General features: G+C 41.9%; 1 protein-coding gene across 1 annotated transcript in view; it reads right to left on the bottom strand.

The window, feature by feature from the left end:
• TSPAN4 (tetraspanin 4) overlaps window positions 1-12,250 on the bottom strand; it is a 420,715-nt gene that overhangs the window by 192,946 nt on the left and 215,519 nt on the right. The gene's annotated exons all lie outside the window — the stretch shown is intronic.

Raw genomic sequence — 12,250 nt, 5'->3', positions numbered from 1 at the left:
ACATTTTTTAAAACGCCTGCCCAGCAGAGAATTAATCAAGATGAAAACAGATTTCCTTCCTGAAGCATCTTGCCAGTCTCAGCATAAATCAAGAGACATGGGCACCAATTAATTAAAGAACAAATTAGTAAAAGTAAAATGAGCTGGTTTTGCACATAGCCTAAGCAGTTTGCCCCTGCAAACCACCCTCTAATTCTGTTAATTTACAAACTGCAAACTTAGAGTCTAATTATTTCTCTTCATTTCCTCCACAAACTATAAATACACTGACCATACCTGGTGCAAGCTTTAGAAAGAAAGAACCTAAGCACAAAACAAGGGTAATAACTCCTGCACCATCTGGCTCAGTAACTTTGATGAGTTACAACTTTCCAGTTTTTGATTTCGCTACCTCCAAAATTAGTTTTCTACTCCCCTCCCTTTCCTGCACCCCTTAAAGGAATCTTCCTTCCATAGCAAATAAAGATGGTCCAATGGAAGCAGATCTGTTCTCAGAGTTCCCAATATACTGTTAATTTTTTCCTGTGCTACCAAACACTTCTGCCTCCACCCTTTCTCCTCACCTGTATTACAACTAGACAGTTTAGTAACAGAAACCCAAAAGTGATTCAAATATTTTCTGTGTTTTCTGTCAGTGTGTAAAAATGCCTGTGCACAGAGCACCATATTAAATGGTGAAAGAAAAACTGGGTACAGCTCAGCACACAAATTATGCTGAAGCAGTGACAAGTCAGATAACTGTGATTTAACAAGGGTGGCCATGGTACTGCATTTAACAGAGGAGAATTTGGCATATTTACCGTAAACTAGACAACTGAAGCCCAAAGGCAGCTCATTACTATCTGGATAAGAAAAGGGTTAGAAATCACTTGCTTTCCCCTTTCCTGAAGGCGAGAAATCATCAATTCTTAAGAGAATTAAGTCCTTAATACAGTGGAATAATTCATAAAGCCAGGATCTAAGGTAGAAGGAAGAATTTCTAAATGTTTGTTTTAAATAAAAAGTAATAAACATCAACACACAGTGTATGTATTTCAGACAGATGCAGAAAATGTTTGAGGAAGGCTGAGGTCCTGCATAACCCTTACAATAAAGGGTACTTATTCTCCAGCCTCTTTTTACCATCATCTTGTAGCACACCTCATGGAAATGACAACTTTTTTAAGGCACTTAAGTGTAAAATGTAGTTCTCAAACAGTTGCTGTTCTTTCTCATGACAATAACAACTGCTAATTAGAAACAGAGTCATTTAGTAAATAGGCATTACAATCATTCTTTTATTAAATCTTCCACACCAGGAAACCCAGTTAGAATCTCTAGCCTAAATGGGAAACCCTTAAGAAAGCAGTGTTGCACCAACAGGCTAACTGCAGACTGGATGACATGCTCACATGAGGGAGTGATGTCCTGCATGGGGACTGGGGAAATCAACAAAAGGAGAAGGGCTGGTGAACTCTACTCTTGCCCATCTCTGGTGTGAAGTGAATGGAAAGGGCATGCTGGGACCCATGCTAACATTTTAGCTCTTTAACAATAAAGTGATGTGTGAACCAAGAAGAATAAACTTTGGAAGCACTGCATCACTGGGGCATTGTGTCTAAAGGGTGACCCAAAGGACAGGCAAATTAGAGCTTTCACAAAACTTTTTGTTAATGACTGAGCCTAAAACCACAGTGTGGACCTAGTGACCTCTGTTCACCTCTGCTTAACATCTATTTTTTCTCTCCCCAGCTGCATCTCTATATTCCCATCCTGTGGCCAATTCATATTGATTCCTCTACACAAGAAAGCAAGCACTGTGCAGTCTCGCCAGCAGAGGTTCAATTTGTATTGATTCTGGTGGCACGCTACCATTTAGGTTATAACAACTCTGTCCCTGCCACTTTGAGTGGAGTGCTGGTAACCCTTCACTGACTCCTGCCAAAACCCTGGCCCTGAAAGAGAAGAGGCAGCAGTCTCACTCTAATGACACCAGGTGAACTCCAGGCAATAAACTGTAAAAGGCTTGGGCATCAGAGGCAGATCTCTTAACTGTGTTAATCCTCACACCCTTTCTCTGAGCAGCCCCAGCTTTCACCTGAAGACACCCAGCCCACACTCTGCACCTCACCCTGAGCTGCAGCCACCACAGACCCCACATCATCTCCCTTATTATTTTGAATACTGCTTTCTCTTCTTCCACCATGATTTAACACTCATGACCACAAGACATCAGTGCCTTCAGCTCACACAAAATGCAGCACTAATTCACTTCTTCATTAATTTAGTCTCATAAATCCTTTAGTGGTTGCACTGGTTTTCCCCTATTAATGCCTCTTGTCACTGTCTTCAAAATTCTGCATACCTGCTCCATCCTCCTAATGAAACAACTCACTTTGAATTAACCTCAGTAGACTTTGTTAAGTGACCCACAAAATAAAAAATTTAAGAACCCTGCTAGAAGGTATTAGTGAAATACACTAAATAAAACAGGGTATGGATGTGACAACTGCTCCCATTCTGCAACAGAGGAGTGTGCAAAGGCATGCATGTGACAGGTGACATCAGTCCCAGCAGCTTCAGTGAACAACATGACTAAGATCAAACATTACTACAAGAGTGGCATCTTGTGAGTTATTAGCTTTGCTTCACACCACAGCACTGAAATCAGCTAAGGGTGATCAATTGGTGAATACACTCCAAATGCTCAAGTTTTTAATTTCATTTTCATACAGAGATCACCACAGAAAAGTGTTAATCAAACCTGTCTGGCCCTGCTTGTCTTTTCCTTCAGCAACATGCCTGGAGAGAAATCCCTTGTTTGCTCACCCAGTGCACTCTTTGCAGCTACTGTTTGGTTAATTTGATTCAGTGATGCAGGTTTTATAAAAATTGTACCGCTTCCAAAACTCTAAGAGAAACATCTCTTCTGACTGGAGGGTGAACCAAAGTTCAGGGCCAAGCTGGCTGTTTCAGCTAGGAGGGAAAAAAGCCTTGTGATGGAATCTCTGGTTTGTTTGCTTTTGTATATTCATTTTGCATGACTATAAATGACTAAAAGCAAAGCAAAGAGAGTGAGGATATGATTTTAACCTGTCAGCCTCATGCTGCCACAGGTTTTCAGTCTCTGCTCAACCGTGCCCAGGACTGTTTAGTGTCTCTAAGTGACAGAGTGGGATCCAGCACACCCTCACCAGGTTTGCAGATGCCAGTAAGCTGAGTGGTGCAGTCACCACACCTGAGGGATGGGATGCCCTGCACAGGGATCTGGACAAGCTCTGAAAGTGGGCCCATGGAAACCTGATGAGGTTCAACCAGGCCAAGTGCAGGTGCTGCACCCTGGTGTGGGGCAACCTCCAGTATCAGCCCAGGCTGGGGGATGGAGGGATTGAGAGCAGCCCTGCCCAGAGGGACTTGGGGGTACTGGCCAGCATGGCCAGCAGGTTGAGGGGGGTGATTCTGCCCCTCTGCTCCGACGAGAGCCCATGTGGAATAGTAGATCCAGCTCTGGAGTCCTCAGTTCAAGGAAGACATGGACCTGTTGGGAATGGGTCTGCAGGAGGGCCACAAAAGCAATCAGAGGGCTGGAACACCCTCCCTAACGGGAAAGACTGAAAGAGTTCAAGTTGTTCAGCCTGGAGAAGAAGAGGCTCCAGGGAGACCTCAGTGCAGCCTTTCAGTACCTAAATGGGGCTTAAAGAAAGATGGGGACAGGCTTTTTAATAGGACCTGGAGCCATGGGGTAAGGGGTAATGTTTTTAAACTAAAAGAGAATAGATTCGGACTACATACATAAGGAAAATTGTTTTACGGTGAGATGATGAAATACTGGAGGAAGCTGCCCAAAGAAGTTGTAGATGCCCCATCTCTGGAAACATTCCAGGTCAATTCAAGCAGCAATCAACAGGTATCCTCCCTCAATCCTGCTCTCTCCTAAAACTTCACATGGTGTAATGAGTCTGCACATGTTGCCAAAGACTTTAAGCAAGGTGCAAGTGGGTCAGGAGGGGAGCCATAAAGCCAGCTCCCAAACCAAACACCAGACCTGTTAAAGCAGTCCCCTAAGGAACAGGCAAATCAAGCAATATCAGTTCTACTCTGGGCTGCAAGTCCTTCAGCTCAAGGAGTAGGACCATGGGGCTGTAAGCTGAGGAAATCTCTAGAATCTTTTGTTTTCAAAAGAAATAGGAATGTTTTTAATAAGTGAAGCAGAAGACAGTATGCTTCACTGCAATCTCAAACTTATCACACACCTAAGAACCCAGACCTTCCCTTTTATTTCCAGGGTCCCTGCTCATCCATTAGCAATTTCTGTATCTGTAAAAGGTTAGCTGCTGGAAAGGGTTGAGCCCTGGATTGCATGGGCAGGAGAATACAGTCAGATATTCCAGAGATTTCCTCAGATAATACAAAAATCTGTTGATATTCACAGTTGTACCTACAACTACTTGAAATACTTACTGATGTCTCCAACAAAACTTTGAATACACATTCTAGGAACAAGCAATTTCACTTTTATGGCAGACTTCAGGGTTGGTTGGTTTGCTGTTTGTTTGGTTTCTTTCATTTTCTCTTTTTTTTCTTTATAAATAAGGAAATTTGCATTAAAAAAAAATCTTCAATACTTAATAGCTCATCTCCTTCTGCTCACATGTCACCTGAAGTCATGATCTTTGGTTTATGGCATAATTAGTTGCTATGGAAATAACATAATCATAGACACAGAGAAAATATTCTTAGGTGTGATTTGCAATGCTCTTTATTTAAGCCTGTGCACAAGTAACTTTGCAGAAACCTCATTCCTTTTTACGTGCTCTCATCTGCATAACTGCTGCCATCACCTCTGCCTGTGGATTCAGACTCACTGCTATTCCTACATGAACAACTCAGGCTGAGGGCATTTCCTGCACCCATACTGGAGCATCTGTGTGTTCAAAAGTGCTGAGAGTGTACATACATGCAGAATAGCTGGTGCCAAGCCAGACTAAACATATAAAATCTCTTAAAAATTATCTGGTATCAGCCCCCAAAACCCTGTGCACCACAGAGCTCTCTCGCCATTTGTGCTTTCTGGGCTTTTGTCATCCTGTTCTTTTCTAATGATTTCTTTTGTCCAATACCAAAATTTTTAAAGGAGATTCCTTGTTTCCCCAGGAAATTCTGCACGTTTGATACCTACACAGAGAGGATTATTGCTGCAGATAAAAGACAAGCAGTGCCAGTCTGCAAAGTCTTGAAGAAGCAGAAAGCCTGCTTCCCTACTAATGTCCTCAGCAATAAAGAATGAAAGAGCAGAAATAAAGAACCCATCTGACATGCCATACAAGAAGAGTTGTAGCCCAAATAAAACTTTGGTCAAGACCTATCTTTGTGGTGTCAGCAGGTCCTAGCAGCACAGATTCAATTTATGTGCTAGTTTTCTTAAAATCAGGTTACTTGCTCTAACCTGAGAGATCAGCTGACGTTCAAAGAAACACCATTTCAAACACACATGTGGTACTCAGGATCTTTCTGTCAAGTATAATCAGGCATGAAAATCTTTCAACTGCACAGTTCCAATGAAAGGATAAAGTTATTGTGAAAGCAGAAGCAGAGAAAACAATATAATGACTTAGAAAAACTCAAGGATTCAATAATGTTCACTAACTAGTGTCTGCCTTTTAACATCTTTATGGATTTTTTCCCTGGAGACTCAAAATGGACTCTCTTCTTGTCTTGCATTCTTAAAAACAGGACTAAGGTTTTGCACGCACATGAGCAGGAAGCAAAGTTCACATCACCATATTTCAGCTCCACTCCCAAAGCAGTGAAGGCCCAGAAGCGCTCACTGACCTCGCAGGCACCCGAGCGAGCGCTGAGCACATTGAAGAATCAGGTCACGGAGAGCCCGTTTCAACTGAGTACTCAACCACCGTTTTCACCGCTTTGAGATATTCATGGACTAAAATAGTAAGCATACATTAAATGCTTTCATGGGTGTGACTGGACATGAGGAGAAATGCAGTGTTTCAAAGGCTTCAGAACAAGCTGGACTCTGCATGTGCTGCTGTAGTAGAAGGAATTTCCCCCCGAGCACACACCTTTGAGGCTGCTGAGCCACAGATCTGCTGGCTGGGAGGTGCCTTCAGCCAACAGAACAGGGTTTGAAATGGGGTGAGGAGTTCTTCTACCAACAACTCAGTCAGCAGATGTGAGCGAGAACACCAAGACCCCAGGGCCAGCCAGAGAAGTGATCTCTGCTGCTGCACCTGCATCCATCTCTTCATAGCCAAAGGTCCCCAGCTTGCTCACAGCTCCCTTAGGCTCCCCTTCCAAAATCCAAAGGTGTGCTGGAGAGAGCTTAAAATTTAAAAACTGAAATACAAAAGAGCCTCCAACAAATTAAAAGAGAATTTGAAAGGGAATAATACAGAAAACTACTATGTGATAATTATATCTTGAGATTAAAATGTAATGAACTTGTACAAAGAAAATGCAAGTGGCCATATATCTCCTTACATATAAGATTAACAGCTATCGTTTCTTTTCTTAATACTGTATGGAATCACCAGAATTGTATCATCCCACATAGTAAAAGTAAACAGCAGCAGATCTCTTATCCTTGCCATCTCTGTAACCATTCAAGCAAAAATAAAGGAGCTTCTGATATTAAAATAAATAAATAAATAATTCTGGGCAGGAGCACAAACTTTGGCTTTTTGATTTGCTATTCTGAGTATTCATAACAGTGAACAGTCAAAATGACTTGAGGACTGCTAGCAGCAGGCACACATTTAAATACATATTTGAACAAACACAGAAATAAACAATTTAAAACAATAGCCTAGGATTTACCGTCCTAATAGGCATATTAGTGAGTACATTAGTGCTAATATTTGAAATAAAAAGTTTCTTTTGGACTAAAAAGTATCCCCTGCACTAGAAAGCATATATTTGTATTTACTTCTTCACATCACCACAATTCAACTCTTTTTATATGTCACTGTCAAAATCTGTAGGTAAACTCATGTTCCTAAGGGTATATTTACACAAAATGAAGAGGCACCTGTATTTTACAGCAGAACGTGTGTCATATCCTTTCTGCAAAACACACCTAAATTCAGTTACCATAACATAATGCAGAAGCTCTAGTCCAGCAAACTCAAGATGTCTTAAAAAAAAAAAAAAAAAAGAGAAACTCATCCCTAGTTATTAAGGTGCTTAATGCTATTAAACTTTCATCATGGAGGCTTTGTTTGGACAGAAATAAGGATATAACTTAGAGTTTTAATGATACAGAATGAAATATAATTGGTGCCTGAATTAAGATGCTCATTGCAAAGGTACTACCAAAGTATCTGTTTAGTCTTTGAAGTCATCACCTATTTTGCATACTGTCTGAGATTCTGCACTTAATCAACACCAAATTTGTGCCTAAATTGCACCTGAGCATTTGTGCTCAGTGTTTTCTATTAGTCTGTAGTAGGCTTTCAGACATTCCTACTCTGTAAGAAACACTCGTCACAGGACCTTTGCAAAATTTAATCATGCTAAATAAATCTAAGCTCTAGCATACTCTAAACTGCAAAAAATGCAAGGTCAACCTCTTCTGCAGTCTGACCTCCAAGCAGTTTGTTTGCTGTGTTATATTTATGAGGATGTTTATGAAGGCAGATTTGTACACTAAAAAATTATTCTGCATCAAATCACCAAGAAGCCATCTAAAAAGGAGCTTTTTCACAGAAAAAGGATATCTGTTCCATGATATTTTTTAGAAATGACAGGGAATGCACTAAGAAAAAAACAGGCCTCCTGATTTCTGTATTCTGCATTCCTGCCTTTAAACAGGATCTCTTATTTGATGGGGAAAGAAGACCTCCTTAGAAAAATATTTATTTTACACGTATTTCTAGATATCTAAAGCATGTTAAGCTTCTGCATAGCTCTGGTATTGCTAATGATATTTATCTCAAATAACACATGATTATGAGCCTATAAAACTTTAATTAAGATGCTTTATAGCCTTTTATAACTGTCACCCAAACCTATGCTGTAGGGTAAACTATACTTTTAATTTCTATTTGTGATGTTTAAACTGTGCAAAGAAATTCATTGCAATAGAAGCTAGTTATTGTTTCTTAGAAGGCTACACAAATTCCTTGGTCCAAGTCATTTTGGATAAACCAAACAAGTAATTTTTGTTTCCTTCCATTTTGGAACTCCTATGTGGTCAGTCAATTAAAAAAAAATTCATTTCTATGAGTGGTCATACTCAGAGGAGGTGGAATTCAATTTTTTATGCAAGATAGAGGCAGGAGGATTGAATCCAAGACTCCTTCTACCACTGTGGAATGGGATTTCTTTCTTGGTCTGTTTAAGACAGGATAGGTGTGACAAGTATGACAGGACAGTTGTGACAGGGCACTAAAGCTCCATAAACTGGGAGGAAAGAAGGGCTGACATCCCCAGCAGAGCCTGCAAGGGCTCCCTGCTGGCCTGCCAGCTCTGTGGGGCAGACAAGCAGTCCCAAAGGCATCCTGGACACCTTTTCCTTCAGACAGCTCTCAGACCCTGCCCTACAGTGAAATATGTATCACCTCTCTCGCCTAAAAAAAACAACAACAGGAAGAATTTCAAGAGAAACATAACCCTTACAGATTTTTTTAAATGCAACCCAAAAAGAAATCAAATCAGTTTCTCAATAAGCAATTGAAGCTAGAAAATGTCCCTTTAAAATGACTCTCAGTGCTGCATGTGGCAGTCTGATGGCAGCTTCAGTCATGCTATGAGCCCAGCATAATCCTGGCCTGGCCTCAGGTGCTGCTCCAACAGCAAACTCTGCTAGAAAGGGAACCAAGCCAAGCTTTGGCAAGACAGAGGTGCAAATCTGATTTTTCTTCATGGAGTAAGTTACAGACCCCGCAAACTCAAGCCAGTTGCAGCTGGAAGCTGACAGCTTCAGATGAGAGGAATTTATCATTATTATTTTAGTATGAGAGCAGTTCACTGATTGCAGCTTGACAACTGAAGTTAATTAGTTGATGAAGGGTCTGATACACTCTGGCTGGCTCCACATCTGTGGACGATGACACAATCAGTAGAATGAAATCCATACTTAAATGGTCTTTGGTCTTTTTAATCCTAAACTACAGATCACAAAATCCACATAACAAAACCTAGAGATCAGAGGAACTACACAAGAGGTTCCCCTTTCTCTGGCCCTCGGGACAGTCTGGTCTCTGCTGCTTAGTGAAGCTCATAAACAGACAGACCTGACTTCAAAAGCATCCTCTTTTCTTCCTGGACTCCCAGTGGTTCTCAATAATAAGATCACTGGTTTGAGCACAGCCTGGCAATGTTCCCTTATGGCTGCTCTCCCCAGCAGGGAAATGCCAAGCTGCAGGCTTTCCTCAGCTCCTGCCAAGCACCAGGTGGGATTTACCCACCCTGTCAAAGGGATTATGTCAAGATCATCTGGCCCCACCTATCAATGCTCTGATGCTATTTTGCATCAAAACTTATGATCTGTTTCAGTTCTTACCAAATGACACCTAAAATAGTATGTGAGGCCATGATATCCCAAGCTCCTAAGAAATCCCAGAGAAGCACAAATGGCAGGGGAATGTGGCTGGAAAGTGATCTATGTGGGGCTGGAGCCACTGAAAGGCACCAAGCAGTGAGGAAGGGGTAGAGCACTGCCTGTTGGGAACAACAACAGGCTCTGGCTGGTAGATAGACCTGGAGCCTCAGATCAATGGGAGCTACTGAAGAAATTCAGCCAGCCCTCTGCCAGACTCCACATCTAACTGCAGAGCATAGCTGTAAATCTCTCCATGGCCCCAAGCTTTTAGCAACAAGAAAAGCATTTTTCTTCCTCTGCCTTCCCTATTCAAATTTTTCACTTTTCAGGGCACAGCCTGCTTCTGTCTCCCCTTTTTACTTAGCACCTAGGAAGATGAACTGCACTTACAAGTGCTCTCTTAAATCAAAAGCAGAAGAGACAACTGCAAAAATCCCTGGGTATATCTGAGATGTGATCAATCAGAGGTTGCTGGAGAGCAATCAAGAGAAAGGAGATCACTTCCTACAGACAAAGAGAATGAAATTCCAAGACCAGCAGCTCTGGTTCCCAGAAATGATGGGCAGAGTATGTAACCCAGCAGCCATCTCACCCTGGTCTCCTCAGTCCTGAAAGGGGCTGCAGAGAAAGGCACACAATTATAGGCACAAACCCACCATTTAATAAGAGATGTACACAACAAACAGAAATGGCTGGCCAGGGAACCTGCTTCTGGCATGCTTTAATCTCATTTTAATCATCCACACAAGGACTTTGTCGATGGAGCTTGTATCCCTCTAACAGACACATTTCAGTCCTGAATCACTGCTTGTCTATGCTTCTTGAAGTACCATAAAAGCAGATGAAGATTTTTTTGTGTATGTTATAGGACTGTTTCCTCCCAGTCTGACAGCAGCACAAAGGAATTAGCTTCAACAGCTTTCCATGATTTAAGTTTATTTTTTTGACCATGCTGAGTTCTGACAGAAGAGAGGTTCCAGTGAGGGCCATGCTTTATTCTACTTCTACTAGGCTGCTATTGAAAATCTTAGGATGAATCAGGACAGCGCAGATGCTGCAATAATGTTTGAGCATTCAAAGGACCTCAAAGATTATTTTTTGTTATTACAATCCAAACAAAAAACAAAAACACTTTTCATGGTGACATTAATTTCTATAACATGGCTTTAAAAACAAAACAACCCCAAAATTCTATAGAGTGTACCCAGGATGGCAATGCCTCAAAATTTGAAGCAGCGTGTTGGCATTTTTCCCAGAAAAAAAATATATACCTGTGTATGCACACACTTTTTTCTTCTTTTTTTTTTTTTTTTTTGCAAATCAATGAAGCTCTGGGGTTTATTCCCACCTCAGTCAGTCAGAGGCAGAGACAGGCTGGTCTGTGCAGTGCATGAACATTTGAGAAGGAGTTTGATTACCTGAACTGTGTGTGTGCATCAGAAGTAGCAAACAGCAAGGCTCTCTCAAATCCATGATGCTGAAGCCTTATCCTTCCTAGCCAACACAGAGATCTTAATTTGAGGGCTGCCTGTGCTTCTAGGACAGAGTTATTAGGCTATAATAAGCAAGCTCCTAACAGCAGGTTGATGAGATTAAGAGAATCCCCTTGGTCATCCCCAGCCAGTTGTGAACAAATCCCTGCACCAATAGCAAGGCTGGCTAGGGCTTTTCTGTGGGATCAGGTTACAGAAGCTCCTAATCTTAAATCCTCCACCCAGCCTATTGTGATGATGTCTGCAGCTCTGTCTGAGCTAGCTAGAAGTGTGACTCATTTTTTGTGGTAACAAGGAAGAAAAGATGCAGTTCCATACACACCCTTACACACTCCTGAAGAGGCATCTGAATGCTGTCCAAAACTTAATTACATGGCATGACAAGCTCTGACAATTAGCTAAATAGATTGCATGATGGACAGGATTTTAAATAAGGATCTTACAAGGGGGAAACTCTGGAACAGGCATCGCTATTGTCATAACATTCTGAGCTGTCATGAAACCGCAGGACCAACAAGAAAACCATACAGGCTTCACAACTGTGACTGAAAAGGAAAGAAAAGACTCTGGGGGGAAAGGACCTATTTAATTGCATCTGTACCTCACATCCATCATCAGGACATCATCCCCTTCCAAGAGGGCAGGACCACAGGAGGATTTGGGTCTGCTCCAGACTCCAGATGACCCCCATGAAGCAGAAAGAGACCAGAACCACCGCCTGCTCTCACTGGAGCGGGAAGAGACATTCTCTGGCAAACCACATCAGAGGTCACAGGCGGGTCAGTCCCTCCACAGAAGTCAGCAGGCCCAGCACTTTTGACACCAGCTAGATCCAAAAGTGGACTGCCTCTAAACCCCCCCATGTTTCCACTCCAAACAACCCCGAAGGCTGCTGTTCCTCCATCACTGAAGAGTTTTGCCAAGGGCTTGAGCTGCTGCACCCCATTTGTATTCCTCTGATGGCTGCCTGTGGAAATCAGTTTCACTCACATGGCTCTCCCCTCTTTGGGGTAAGAAAACAGTGCTCCCATTTCTCAGATTTCTCACTTTGTGTGCAAAGGAGAGGGATAGGGAGACAAGGATTTCAGAATAGTAAATACCCAGAGTGACTTGACAGCAAGCAAATCATCACTTTGTAGTGTTCATGGCAACAGCTTTTGGCATTGCAGGCAAAAAACAATTCATTACACAACAAATCAACTACAAGCTTGTATTTACA

The sequence above is a fragment of the Melospiza georgiana genome, chromosome 6 (genome assembly GCF_028018845.1).
Source record: "Melospiza georgiana isolate bMelGeo1 chromosome 6, bMelGeo1.pri, whole genome shotgun sequence".
Taxonomy (NCBI): domain Eukaryota; kingdom Metazoa; phylum Chordata; class Aves; order Passeriformes; family Passerellidae; genus Melospiza; species Melospiza georgiana.
The sequence above is the reverse complement of the archived record's forward strand: the minus strand, read 5'-3'. Positions and strand labels throughout refer to the sequence as shown.